The sequence below is a fragment of the Pezoporus occidentalis genome, unplaced genomic scaffold, assembly GCF_034315485.1.
Source record: "Pezoporus occidentalis ecotype Australia unplaced genomic scaffold, CSIRO_AGI_Poc_V1 ctg11, whole genome shotgun sequence".
NCBI lineage: Eukaryota > Metazoa > Chordata > Aves > Psittaciformes > Psittacidae > Pezoporus > Pezoporus occidentalis.
In genome coordinates, this window is record NW_026912886.1 from 1,759,111 (window position 1) to 1,773,050 (window position 13,940).

Below are 13,940 nucleotides of genomic sequence, written 5' to 3' on the forward strand. Positions count from 1 at the left end.
TATAAGGACAAATACTTCATTAATGCATATCCAGAACTCAGACACCCTTTAAAATGTTGGCATGGGGTTTTTGTGTTCATGTAACAAAAGCAGGCTTTGTGCCAAGTTTGGAAGGTACGTAACTCTTCATAGTATGTACTTCTAAATACTTAGCAGAAAGCAATCTATTAGCTATTTAACACAAAAGTTAATCCAACCACAGCTGGCTACAGCCAAGATGGATCTGGCAATCTTTTGCCAATGTTTTTGTCTGTTTCAAATGCACTGATGTACAAATTTATCTTATGACTATGAAGATGGTAAGCTATCACATTAAAAGGAGATATTTTCATGGGTTACTGTACAAGTTCAGTGTGACTGGCTTTAATATAAACTACTCACTGCAATGAATATTTTGCCCAGTTACTGCCAAAGAATAAATATACTATGAATATTGGTTGATGATTCTTCTCAGTAAGCACTTCCTAGGCTATCTTTGCACGAAGAGTCAATTTTGTTACAAGATGATTCTGATTCTGCTTTTAATGTCTAGTGGTCCCATGGTGATTGGCACGGATTTGCCTTTGAAAAATCGCTATTTAAAGATTTCAAATTAAAAAGATCTCATGGAGCATCTAGAGATAAACTGCAGTCTTTAACCATGCGGGCATCACTGTACACACAAGCCATCTTTTGGAATTTAGTGAGATACTCTTAAGAGTAAAGGTTTCTGGAACTGACTTCTATTTTTCTTGTGTTTGGTTGCTGAAACATAGAGGTACTTTTATTAATTAAGATGAATTATCCTGATATTTTCCATAGGCAAAGTTTCTCAAGGCAACAATAACATTATTTTCCCAGATGTTTTTCTTGCCCTATAGAAGGTGTTTCATCACTGTCAAGAGAAGTTCCCTGTGTAGTTCCCAGTGAAGCCTCGCAACCATTTAAATCCCCTGCTGGAGGGGAGGTTGATTTAAGTGGGAGTCAACATATTTGTTAAACCTCACTACAAAAGAAAAAGAAAATTAAAAAATCCAGAACCATTTTGGGCATTTTTTGTTTGGGGTTTTTTTTTTTCTTTTTGGTTGGAGTTTTTTGAAAATCAACTCTGGACCCATGTGTGATGAACAGGAAAATCTCTCCACAGCATTACAAGGAATAATTAAGCTGTAAATTTAGCCTGTCTTTGCCAAATAGAAAACAATACTTTTTTACCACAGGCTTCTCCCACCCCAACTTTATCTGTCTAGATAAACATAATTAAGTAATGGATGATGGTTTGTTAGCATTTTATTACAGATGTTTGCAAGGGCATTAAGAATAATCATAAAATGCACAACAAATATTGTGGGTATTGAGGTTTTCAGCAGTGGAAAACGTGACTTTTTAAAATCTGGGCTGGAAACATGTATTCCTACAAATTAACCATTCCTTTATGCAGAACAGCAATTGAGATGCTGCTGTCTTAGTTGATTTACATGCACTAATTGCTAGTTCCTATTAAGCACTGAGTGGTCACCTACTCAGTAATATTCATAAATTAATACTTTCAGATAGCAGTTACTCAAAAATAGTAGGAAACACTAAATTCACTTTAGATTTTAGCAATGAAATTGGATTATCCTTTTGTCTAGGAAACAGTTTGCTGGTTTGCTATTCAAACAGAATGACCAGAGTGAAATTGTCAAAAGCTGTGCTGTTTTGTGTGTGTCTATCATGTAGATGTAGGTACATATATTTGTCTAATGTCAAGCAGACAGGGAAGGAAATATTTAATTTTTTCTACACTTTGACTAAGGCACACGGTCAGAATGTCTCTACTAAAGTGACTCATTTATCTGGCTGGGAAATAATTATGTTCACATTTTGCTGCTGAACCTTTAAGCAGATGGAATTCTCCATATATAGGACCTACAGGAATAATCCATATTTATGGCTAATGCAGTTCAAAGGAAAATCTGAGCTGGCACTTGCAGAATTCCTTACAGCCAAACTTTCCCAAAAATCCATTTAACAGCTTAGTTCACTAGCATATGGCTCATCTGTATCTTAATCAATGCACAGCTGACAAACCAGAAGACAATATTATAGGCACATTATGCCTTGCCAGCCTGTGGCAAAGGGAAGCCATGGACTGGAAATGCTCAGACACAGCAGGACTGACGCAACCTATACAGGCTGAACAACATCACACACACAAATCACTGCACTGGCTGTGATTCATCAGGTAGCAGTGAGATTAAAGCACAGCAATGGCCCTTCTGCTTGTGACTGGGTTATGCAATTAAATATCCCACTGAGTTAAGGCGCTGCTTTGGGTCCTAGTTACCACACAGATGTCCCAAAGGTGGTAAACCCCCCTGTTTTACAGCACGCTCACTGACAGACATACTGAGTCACTTACCTCCTCTACTTTCTCCTAGATTTGGCACAGACACTTCACATGCAGGACAGGCTACCCTGGAGATCTGAGGGCAACTTTCAGTACAAGCTGGAAAAACAGGTATTCCATGTTTTGCTTCAGTGACGGTGTGGAGGGATTGTTCTAGGAATAACAAGTTCCTCAATTTTAAAGACTCAGTTCTGGATCTGACTGCAGAAGATAACAATTTTTTGTTTTGTTACAGTGATACTTGTCAGTGAAGAATTTCCTGATTTATTTTCCCCTAAACAACCTCCCCCAACCCTCACAAGCACCTTTCCCTTCCTGTAAGGAATTCTTGATTCTGTATATATATAGTTTAATTTTCTAGAAAATTTAAAAACTAGCAAGAGAAATAGATTTATACCTCTGTTTAGTTCTTTGTGGTTTGAGTATGTTCAGAGATGAGTCTCTATGCTTCTCTTGCAAAGGTATACATGTGTAAGATATAACTGAAAGAAGCATCACACCCTCCCATGTGATGGTAACAAATACAGATCTTAGAAAATGCTTTTAAAAGTAAGTGTTATTTCTCTTATGCCCAGACACTTATGCTCAGTTGAGGAGGCACAAAACCACAGCTGCAGGAAGTTCAAGTGAAACCTCAGTTTGCTCCTAGAAGTTTGTGATTTTCATAATCTCATCTGTGGCCACAGGACCTGAAGTCTGCTCCTGTCGTGTTTCTGTTGACTCCACTGAAAACAGACTGGAGTCCAAGAAGCCATAATTAAGGAGGAAGGAAGTGCAAATGACTCCACAGGATGACTCTGAATTTACGACATTGTTGTGGAATATTTCTGTACAGTTTTAATGGTAAATGTTGTCCTGCATGAAGCAAACTACTAATAACTCAGTCCAATAAATGTAATTAGTTCTCTTTTTACCTAGTATGTGTGTATGTGTGCTGGTAACAAACACTGTTACTTGTTATTACAGTAATACTTCTAATGTTAATCATTATTATCAGCTCAAACAGTACTTCATCCCAAAAAGGTGTGTGAAAGTGTGCATCAATCTTAAGCCCAAAAGCATTGTTGCAAAGATTCTGAATGTTGTCCCTCTTTCATAGAAAGATAAAACTAAAAATAAATTATTTCAATAGGATAAAGACAATTCACGCCAGCGCTCAGTGCTGGTCTGCAATTTGATACCTCACTATCCATTGGCTTTCTCCCCTTACCTTTACTAAAATGTTTGCAAGAGTACAAATCTCACAGAGAGCCTCCAAATTAAAGCCATAAAAGCCAGGTTCATGGTTCTTGCTGAAAACAGCTGAGATTTAATTTTGGTCCAGTTTCATTTTGAATTTGTTTAAACCCAACTTTCCAAGCAAAAATTATAGTGGCAACATTTATAAAGGACAAGACCTAAAAGAAATGTTCCTTAGGAGTAGCTGTATCTCTTTATATGCCTTCATAATGATAGAAGGCAAGTTAACAGTATTGCAACTGCTGAAATCTGAATGCATTCCACGTTCACTTTTTTTTTAATAAGAACTGTAAATAACGGGCCATTTTTGTGTGTTATAAATGATCCATTCTGCAGTGCAATGATAGCTTCCTTTAGTTACAGCTTCTCTTGTAGCAATAGACAGCTTAAAAAAATCGTTCTTGCAGCATACACATAATTTTAAAGAGGTGGAATAAAGTTTTGGAACAAGTCCATTCATTTAATTGATACAAGGATGACAAGTACTAGGAATATCTTTGGTGACCTAAATCTCATCTCGTACAGGAAGCTGCCTTATCTTTTGGGGTTTCAGTTTGCACATAGTATTCTCTTCACAGGTATTCCATATTCTAGAGATTGCCTTTCTACTTAAAGCAGTATTTTTTGCTTATCCTCAGTGATCAAATCTCATCAGTTGGATGCTAAAGAAATATGAAGTAGATTTAGAAATAATAAGATCTTAAAAATTAATGAAGTCTATATGAAACATTTCCCTCTGAATTTGAAGTCTCTGAAGAATCCTACTTTCCAGATTTTTACTGGAATCCTAAAGAGTAATATTATTTTAATTAAAGCACAAACTCCTGCTTAATCACACAGCTTTGGAAGTTGCAAACTTAAAAACACAGCAAGGTTGATGATATAATTGAGGGGTCAAAATAATGTAGCCGTATTATTAGTACTGACCAGAGCATTCTGGTGTTCTTATATTCTGAGCAGTTTTTAAGCAAACTAAACTTCCACTGTTCTAAACCTTTTTGCCTCTGGTGAGGCTGCCATGTTGTGTTCAGGCCAAGACCCAGGAAAGCAGAAGGATAAAAAACACCACACACATTAATGCTGTTCATCATGACAAGAAATGATAAGATTGACTTCAGTTTGAAACCACAAATACCTGACTTGTGAGAGGAAAACAAATGCTCTGTTATTATAATGTTTTGCTCTTACTGTAGCTATAATAGTGTCCCATCACCACAGGATGTATAGAGGCTACAGCCACACAGAAACACTCCAGTTAGTTTCCTTGTGTCCAAGGAAGAAAGAATGAAAATTACTTATTCTGGGTGAGGATTTTTTTTTTTCCCCTTCAAATTTTACTGCATGGTCAGATTTATTCTTGAAGAGAGGGGTACCACATTCTTGCTTCCCAGCTTTGTGCTACAGGCTAACCCTCAACTGGCATAGCCCATATTGTCTTTTTTGCACTGCTGTAGTTTTTTTACAAAGTTTAACTTTTCATGTAGCTGAAAAGATGAAAAGCTGTTTTTGGAATAAAAAGCAACAAAAGCTAGCCAGCTCTGCATGGTATAATGGGATTTTAATGTATTCTCCTTGTCGGCATAGTGTATTTCTGTGATAATTTTATGTGACAGCGTAATTAAACTGGAAAACAATTCCCATTTCCTATGTATTTTATCTATTTATCATCATTTATTTCTTTACTTTCTTGCTCTGCTATAAATATTATTGTAAGGAGAGTTAAATAAGTTAAACCAATGCAATTACTTTTACAGATTGAAATTAACTTCATATATCAATTTATACTGGTTTGTATACAGCACCTCCTATTTGCCCTGTACAAATAAATGCATTTGTTGCGGTATATTTATAGTGTCACTATGGTTTCCATGTTTGCACTCCTTCTGACTAATGCTCTATATGTTAAAACCTGACATCTTAACAGTATTTTCAAACAATTTCATTCATTATCAAATAACCATTTATTACACCGTGGCAATTTCAAACCATTTACTGGACCCTTTAGACACTGCTAAACAATGATTTATCAAGGAGTGTGCAAATTTTAGTGCTTATCACAGCAAATACAAAAAGTAACATTAAATAGTGACTTGACAACAGCTCTGGCTAAATGATTTTTCTTTTTTAATCTTGATGACTTATATTTAGCAATGGCAGTTTGTAAATCTGCTGGAAATTCAGGGCAATATTCCAGATTGCTCCATTGTAGAAGACTCTTTCTGGGCTGTTCAATCCTTTTGTATGTTGGGGAATAAACTGAAGACTGGAATGCAACAGACAAGTCTGTTACTCCCTTTTTTTTTCTTATGGTGTCTACAATGCCCCAACGTTATCACGTGTAACAGAGCTTTTCACATTTTATTTGACCATGAATCTAACAAAAGCCACCTTTAGCCAAATCTGCATTGATTTTTTGCTTACCTACAGTCAGTAGCAGTGATGCAAAGGCTTTTCAGTTCTGCTTTCACAGGAAAAATCTCCTTGCTAGTATTGTAGCCAAAAATAGGACTGATTTAATTTTGTATGTGACCACTGACTGCAAAATGCTGTGCTTATATCTCCATTTTTTATCTTCCCTATTTCTGTTGAACTTGAGATCCACAGTAGGTCTGTGAGAGAACAGGCTGGTACCCACCAATGATAATTAGGTCTCTGGAAGCATTTAGGTGCAAACTTTACAAGGTAACAATACGTGAGGGAGACATCCCCATTCTCAGAGATCTCATTAATCATTGCAGAGCTCACATTCAGCTCAACATTAAGTAATTGAAAGGCTTAAATATTACAGAGGATATTCATAGAAGGATTTTCAATGACTTGGGAGTATTATTTCATTTGTGAGGTTCATACGCCCACTACAGCTGAACAAACACGATTAATACTGAATTTAAATGATCCCTAAATCAATAGTTTGGTATTGCTGATTTCTATTACAGTACCATTAAGTAGCTCCAGATAAAGCCAAGGCCTCACTGTGCAAAAATAACAGCTTAACATCATCCTTGCTCAGAAGAATTTATAATCTGGACAGTTTCTTTATGAATTGGGGTCGCAAGGAACCAAACCTTAGATTGCAATCATCCTTGGCCAAGGTAATGAAAAGAGCAAAACTGAAAATCACACACAGATTTCCTGCATGTCAGACTTAATTTCAAAGGCATTCCAAAAGTGTTTCATTATCTCCAATTCATGAGTGCTTCTTCCAAGCACTTGTTCTCTTACTGCCTCCATGGCAGAGCCAGCAGAACCAGCTTTAGCTCGTTAACCTAATAATGTAATAATTGAGTCTGAATTGCCACAGTTTTCAACTTTTGCTGCTAAAATAGGCTATAAGCTATAGAAGAAAAGAGCCAGTTGTGAAGCTGCTGCCATGAAGGCGCAGCTAGGCTTGGTAACTTCAACAAGCAACGCAGCGGCAGCCAAGATGCATGAGAAACTGGTGCTCTTAGGCATGCAGGAAGGTAAAATCTTGTTTGCTTGCTGAAGGTCTCACTATCTCTAGTTTAAGAGTTCGGCTCTTTAATTTTACCCATGTGTATCCTATGTGTTTAACCCTAGGATCTCAAAGTTTATATGTTTACTTGTGATGACAGTAGCTGATGTTTGGAGTTGGGGAAGGGGGTGGTTTGGTTTTCATTCACCAGCTCTAGTGTTCTATGAGAATTTTGTTAGACCTGTAGGATATGACCAAGGCCAAAATACATTTACAGAATACGCAAGAGAAGTTCATCCAAAATGAGTAAAAAATAACTCTGAATGGATTTCACTCCAGCAGAATTACTTACTTGTCTTCTCAAACTTCAGAGATTTTTTTATGAAATTCTTCATCTATTCCTGAAGCTCAGTAATTCTTAACACACTACTGCTTTAAACAAAACAGTCACTGAAGTCAGGTAGGCCAGATAAGGTACAAAAAGAAGTTTTGGCGTAAACCAATCATTTAATCAAGTGATGCCACCTGATGCCAGAATAAATGAACCATTACACACATGTCCCTGCTTATTTAAAAAAAAAAAAGAAAATTGTCTGAGAAAATGAAAGTGTCTGAGGAGCCTGAGCAGACAGGAGTAAGCATTTAATCATCAGAGAAAGTCACACAGAGTTCAATCCTAGGTCAGAGCTGAAGGCCTGCCTAGAATCAGGTACAGCAAATTAAAGCACTTTGGGCACAGATGTGTCTAGAGCCAAACACTCAAATGAGCCACTGGTAAGTACCAGTGTGTTTGCTTCCTTTTATTTGATTCAGTCTCAGTGACAAAGTCCTAAGATAGTGAGGTATGTTCAGACCCAGCTCTTGTTGATCCAGACCCTATTCCTGAGATGACTGGTCTCATTATCCCATTTCCAGCCTCCTTCTCTCCATTAGTCTGCCTACTGAAGATCACTATTCCTTGATTTCCACTAGTTAATGATTATTTGGCTGCTTTTTCACCTATCTCTATGAAATTAAGTTTTTTGGTTGGTTTGTTTTTTTTTTTTGTGGTAATCTTTGTATGTTACAATCCATGGAGCTTCAGCAACCCTCACCTATCAAGTGCTCACCTATTAAGTGCCAGAGATCAGGCCTGAAAAGGGCAAAAAATGTTTTCTAAGATAACCGGTGTTAACAATACTCCCCCTCAGAATCCAGAGATGTAAGAAGAGAGTTTTCCCCATAGTCAAAGATATTAGTTCTCTGTGGACAGCAGCATAGATGTGAGGGAAGGAAGTCATCGAAGCAAGCTCTTTGCTCACTTAAGGAGATATTATACAAAACATTAAACCCAATGAGGGTATCTGTCAAAATCTAAGAGACTCTATCTCCTGCTGTTATCCACCTTCCATTATGGATTAATTTGACACTAATTGCAAAAATGATTTAATTTAGCTAATCTTTAAAAAATACTGTTTGAAAATTAAAATTAATGGCTAGGACAAATTCTAAGTATTTTAACTGAATAAAAGCTTTGAGATGAAGGAACAGGGACTGAGAGAATGCTTAGAGGGGAATTACCTCAAAAAAATGCATTTAATACATAAAACAACAGGGAACCAAAAAAGAATTTAAAGAAGAAAATTACAGGTACCAGTGGAAGAAACGTCAAAGAAATAGTGTATTGATGGAGAGGGATGGAAAAAAACAAGTTTCAAGCTTTTTAACTCTAAAAAGGACTGTGGGGCTGTATTTTGTTAATTTAAAAGAGCACAAGAAATTACACACTTTAAGAAGTTTTATCCAACTAGCAGAACTTAGATAATCAGGTATTTATCAACTCTGCATGGGACAAACTGGAGAATGTGATTTCTGGGAAGCGTTCAGGCTCTTCATGTGAGGTTTTTGCACCAGCAAACTCACTGTAGCTTTGTGTTCTTCCAAGTCCCTATTTCTGATAAAGACACTGTGTAACATGATAGGCTCTCATCTGTACCAGATGGTACTGGTCCCTGATGAATCATATGACAGCTGTGCGCAGCAGAGTACCACACATTCCAAGCACACTTCCTCCTCCCTCTCACTGTGCGCTCAGCGCAGCAAGGCAACGCTGAGACATGGGCTCACGGGCATGCAAAGCAGCACAACACGTCTGTTGGGGGCTCTCTGTGTAGTAGGTGTATGAGAGCTGATAGCTTCCAGAGCTACACACTTTGTGCTGCTAATTTCTTCCTTTGCCAAACTTAACAGGGGAAAGGAATGCAAAGCCAGCCTCCTGTGTCTGTTGCGCCGGTTTTGTCCAGGAGGTTGGAAGGGTAATGTTCTCCAACGTACAGAGTGTGGTTTTCCTTATCCTTATGTTTGCATTAAATTAAAGGCTGCCATTTCAACATCACCCCAGTGCCACCAGCCTTGCCTTACTCTACAGTACGATGGGAAATCTAACTGTCCCACTGCAGCACTAATGCTTGCTTCCCTTGTGTTCTTGTGCGCTTACCTAATCTAATTAGCAATGTGTGCAGCTTGCAAGGGAGAATAAGGTTGATTCTAACACACAGTTAATTAAGATATTACAGTTAGCTATTTGCTAGGCTGACTCAGGGGAGTAGTAATAGGATATGGAGTCTTTCACCTTAAGTTCAGCCATTCTTACCCCCAAATTCCCAAGCAGTGATCAGTAATTTCACATTAACCCTGGCACAAGTTGAATCTGGCTCCACCCAGGCATGAGGTGTTCTGAGCACATGTCTGTCAACAAGGAGTGCTACTGTCTGTGATAGTTAAAGACTCTGAAATTTCAAAGTGAAGAACCTCACTGCTGTGAATGAACAGCAGAAGTTGATGCCTCCTTGTAGCATTATTTTAACTCCTGGATTTTTGTTATTTTGGTGGTAGTGGTTGTTTCCAGACTCTACAAGCTATCATAAGCTATGACAGTATCAACAGATACAGATTTAGGTTTTCAAAACTACAAATTGACTGTTGTCCTTAGGTTCCCCTGCAAGACAAACAACTAAAGTAATACAACCATAAAAGCTGTAAAAAATATAGCTTAAAAAAATACCCAACCCAACACCTAAATTATTGTGAACCTGCAAGAGGCCCCTCATTTCATGATCCTACCTGCACTGCCAAGAACATAAAGAATCATTGGTTCTAGACATAATTCTCTTGCCGAAGGGCAATTACCTCTTCTGTATGCATTGCCTTAATCATGTCAAGTTGTGTCCCATAAATTTGCATGTCTCCCAAGGAAGCACAGTGCATTGCCAGCAGCCTGATAGGCCAGATCAAAACAATTTCCTAATGTATGTTTACATCAGCTTTGGCATCCTGAGCTGCTTTTGCTCTATTTTTTTTTCCACAAAACAGAGCAAATTCCCCATCTAAACTGCGTGTTGCACTGGGGAAAGCAAGTGGAATATGGATGGATACACTGTCCTTACTAGAATTGGGCAAGGCTTTCTAGATTAATGAACTGCAAATCAGCTACACAAATGAAGCCACATGCTGGATATAAACACAGTCCTCTGAGATGGGCTTGTTGTCACAGTTAGAGATGGAGAGAGTGCACATGCCTATGTGTGATGGGGGGTGTAATGAATGCCAGACCCCTCCAGACTCTCTGGGATACGTGAGGATGACAAACTCTCTGAGGAACAATTCCTTTGACTGGCTCGTTGAGGAAAGGAAACTTGTCACTCTGCCAAGAATAAAACTGCTCCTGGGCTTAGTTTTGAATTTTATAAAGTGAATAAGTGAAAAATGTATACACATTCACTTCAGACCCAAGTCATGAATAATTAAAAGAATATATAATTGTACCCAGTTTTCCCCTCAAGCTCAACCAGCAAATACATCTTCTGTCCATGTAACAGGGTACTTCATGTTTTTTTCAGAAACCGTAAGAAGTGAGCTGAACCAAGTCTTACTGAATTCATTCTGCATGCAAGTATGAGTAACAGCCTGACCATCAGAACACACGGAAATGCCAACTGAGAATGCCACACTTTCATATGGAGGAGGCTTCAGATTTTTTTGATTATGCTTACGTATTTTCCTGGTGCGATTCATCCATGCTTGATATTGAATTCTGACCGCAATACGATGAAATCTGTATTATTAACGCAGCATTATAGCAGACATTCAGCTGATACTGCAGATGGCAACAATCAGAGATTTTTTACAAGGCACAGCAAGATAAGAATGTTTACAAAATCAAAACTACCAATGCATAGAATAACCTCAGAAAACAGAAGTTACCTGTATCTATGTGTAACTACCTCCTTTTTCTGAGATAGGCAGACCTTCTAGTACAAATTAAGGAATGTGAGTTAACAGTATACAGTCATGCGTTTGTCTGCAATTCCACGGGTGCACTGGAATTGTCTGTATTTTATCTGTATTTTTTGTATTTGTATTTGTATTCCAGATAAAAAATATTTATCTGGAAGAGACAGATGCAAGAGATCTCCCATTGCTTTTATTTTTCTACATTATTCCCACAGGTAATGGGCCCCTCAGTTTTCAACCAAAGTGACATTTAGGATTAATATCTATTTTTCTTGAGGGCATAGTAGTTAGCAAATACTATTTATTTAATACTAAAGAAGTATTTAAATACTAAAGAAGAAGATCAATAACTTCTGTAAACACGATAATTATTACATTTCCCCTCCCCCATACAGACATGAAGATTCTCATGGCTAGGAAACTGGTGCTTGTATGCTTTTATATGGGTATGGCTGTTTGTACCCAACAAACCACGATGCTCTGATAGGACAAATGTATGAAAAAACCTGAAAGCCTTACACACAGAGGATGAACACATTCTTTTTTGTATGTAGGTAACAACTATATCCTTTGCCTTTGAAATGCCAAAGGGTTTGGTTTGACTATTACAAAAAATGTGCATTCTTTTTAGTTTTGTACTTCTCCAGCTGAATTCCAAACACAAGATCTTCACTTAGACCTGACTTAGACCTTGACTTCTTTTCAACAACAAGGTATTTGTTCAGAAATAGAAAAAGACAAAACATCAGGGAGGAATGCTAGGAGATGTGAAGTGCAAGTCTGCTTAGGAACTAGTCCACAGTAGCATCATGGGTGGTGTCCGAAGTAGCTTAGGGGACTTTGGGAAAAAGTACACAGGGACATAGGACTGTGGTTCTTTCTGATCAGTATCTTATCCCACAATATGCAAAGAGGATGGAACTAGAATGGCTCTAGCGAGATGATGATGTATCTGACAGGAATATCAGAGACAAAATACTATACATTACCTACTTCCTGTACATATCTGAAGGCTACTGCTCTACCATGTGTTGCTCTTGTCATTTTCTATCACAGGTATCTAAGACAAGAGCCACGTTATGTGCATGGACTACAAAAGCAGAGGTAAACTATAGCCCCAAAGCCCTTATCATCAAAAAGATAAGTTGGGAAGACCCCCCAATATTCGTACTTTGTGTATAGGAAACATGGCAAGATGGAATTCTACACAACTGCAGTCTCTACACCCAACCCTACAGAGGCAAATTTTCAAATGAAATGTTTTAAAATTCCAGCATTTCTGAGCTGTTGCAGGAACTACTGGAAAGGAGCCATATATAATTAGTCATTATGTAGGGGGTTTTAGATTACTAGAAATATTTTTGTAATAAATATAATGGAAAAAGGCCATGAGAAAGGTGAATGTTTCGTATTTTGTTTCTTTTCATGACTACTTTCTATTTAGCAGTTGATTGTGTATTCTTTCAGACCTGAAACTGTGTAACAGTTGATTCTTTTCCCATGTACAGGACAAAATTCATGTGACAGAGAATTATTCCTTCAAGCTTGTTCTCTTTGGTAAAGCCTTCATGTGAGAAACTGCTTATATTTGCAATTGTCTGATGTTTAAAAATAGAATTATTCAACATTTCCCTAGCAGTTGACTCTGACCTCCTGTTTGCTTGTTTTCTAGGTTACATTTGAACACTTGATAGATTTCCAGCTATATTGTGCCACCCAGTGTAAGAGATGGGAAATTGCACAACTTTGCTAACCATACATGAGTTTGGCATTGGTGTCCAGCAAATGACATTTGTGCATTTTGAAGTTTTGAGTTTATCATCAACTGAAGCGTATTTAGAAAAGCATTAAAAGTAATTAATATGAGACTTAATTATTCCTAAAACATTAATGTGCTGGAAAACATTCAAACTTTTGACTTAATAAGTCATGGTTGCCCTTTGTAGAATCACGGAATCCCAGACTGGTTTGGGTTGGAAGGGACTTTAAAGCTCATCCAGTTCCAAACCCCTGCCACAGGAAGGGATACCTTCCACTATATCAGGTTGCTCCAAGCCCCGTCCAACCAGGCCTTGAATACTGCCAGGGATGGGGCATCTACTGGGTAATAAAATGATCCTCTACAGCAAATTTAAACTCATTTTCTATTTATCTAAAGCAGAATAGAACAGTAATGATTCAAAATCCATGCTCTGCAAGCTTAAGTTTCCTGATAAATCATGGGGTGTTCAGGCATCAAACAAATACGTAAGTTTTGATCCATGTTAACTGAGCAGCCCATAAAAGGGAACGTCTCTTTTCTGGAATGCAGTGTGCCCCACTAGTAATCACACACACCCTTTATAGGTCAGTCAGACCCAGCTCTTTCTGCAACAATTCCAACTGTTCACAGATAGTCCGAATCAGCAAGCTGAGATCTCTTGCCATTCAGCCTTTGATACCCAGACAAGTACATTACAAACAGACCACAGAAGTCACAAAACTAGATCTTCACTATTAAGAGCTGGGGTGATACAACATGCCAAAGCAGGGACACTAGTAACATTAAGTTTGGTGTGCCGCTGGGAGCAGACTGAAAACTACCATGTCTTTAGGCATGAAGTATTTGGTCAGTTTCTGCTGTGT

General features: G+C 37.9%; 3 long non-coding RNA genes across 4 annotated transcripts in view; 2 read left to right on the plus strand and 1 right to left on the minus strand.

Moving 5' to 3' along the window:
- LOC134167708 (uncharacterized) overlaps positions 1–13,560 on the plus strand; it is a 234,945-nt gene extending 221,385 nt beyond the window's left edge. The window contains exons 7-9 of the long non-coding RNA XR_009966263.1: positions 10,922–12,034; positions 12,824–12,885; positions 12,988–13,560. This is a non-coding gene — a long non-coding RNA (uncharacterized LOC134167708). The remainder of the gene's footprint in view (positions 1–10,921; positions 12,035–12,823; positions 12,886–12,987) is intronic.
- Positions 1,448–4,603, plus strand: LOC134167721 (uncharacterized). Its single transcript, XR_009966271.1, has 2 exons — positions 1,448–1,703; positions 2,403–4,603. It is a non-coding gene; the product is annotated as an uncharacterized LOC134167721 (long non-coding RNA).
- On the minus strand, positions 3,548–8,681 carry LOC134167710 (uncharacterized). 2 transcript variants are annotated; one of them, XR_009966269.1, is made up of 4 exons: positions 7,396–8,680; positions 6,032–6,234; positions 4,538–4,598; positions 3,549–4,272 (listed from the first exon to the last, which is right to left on the minus strand). It is a non-coding gene; the product is annotated as an uncharacterized LOC134167710 (long non-coding RNA). The 2 variants fall into 2 exon arrangements; XR_009966267.1 differs by having other exon boundaries at positions 3,548–4,598; positions 7,396–8,681.
- Positions 13,561–13,940: the final 380 nt, after the last annotated feature.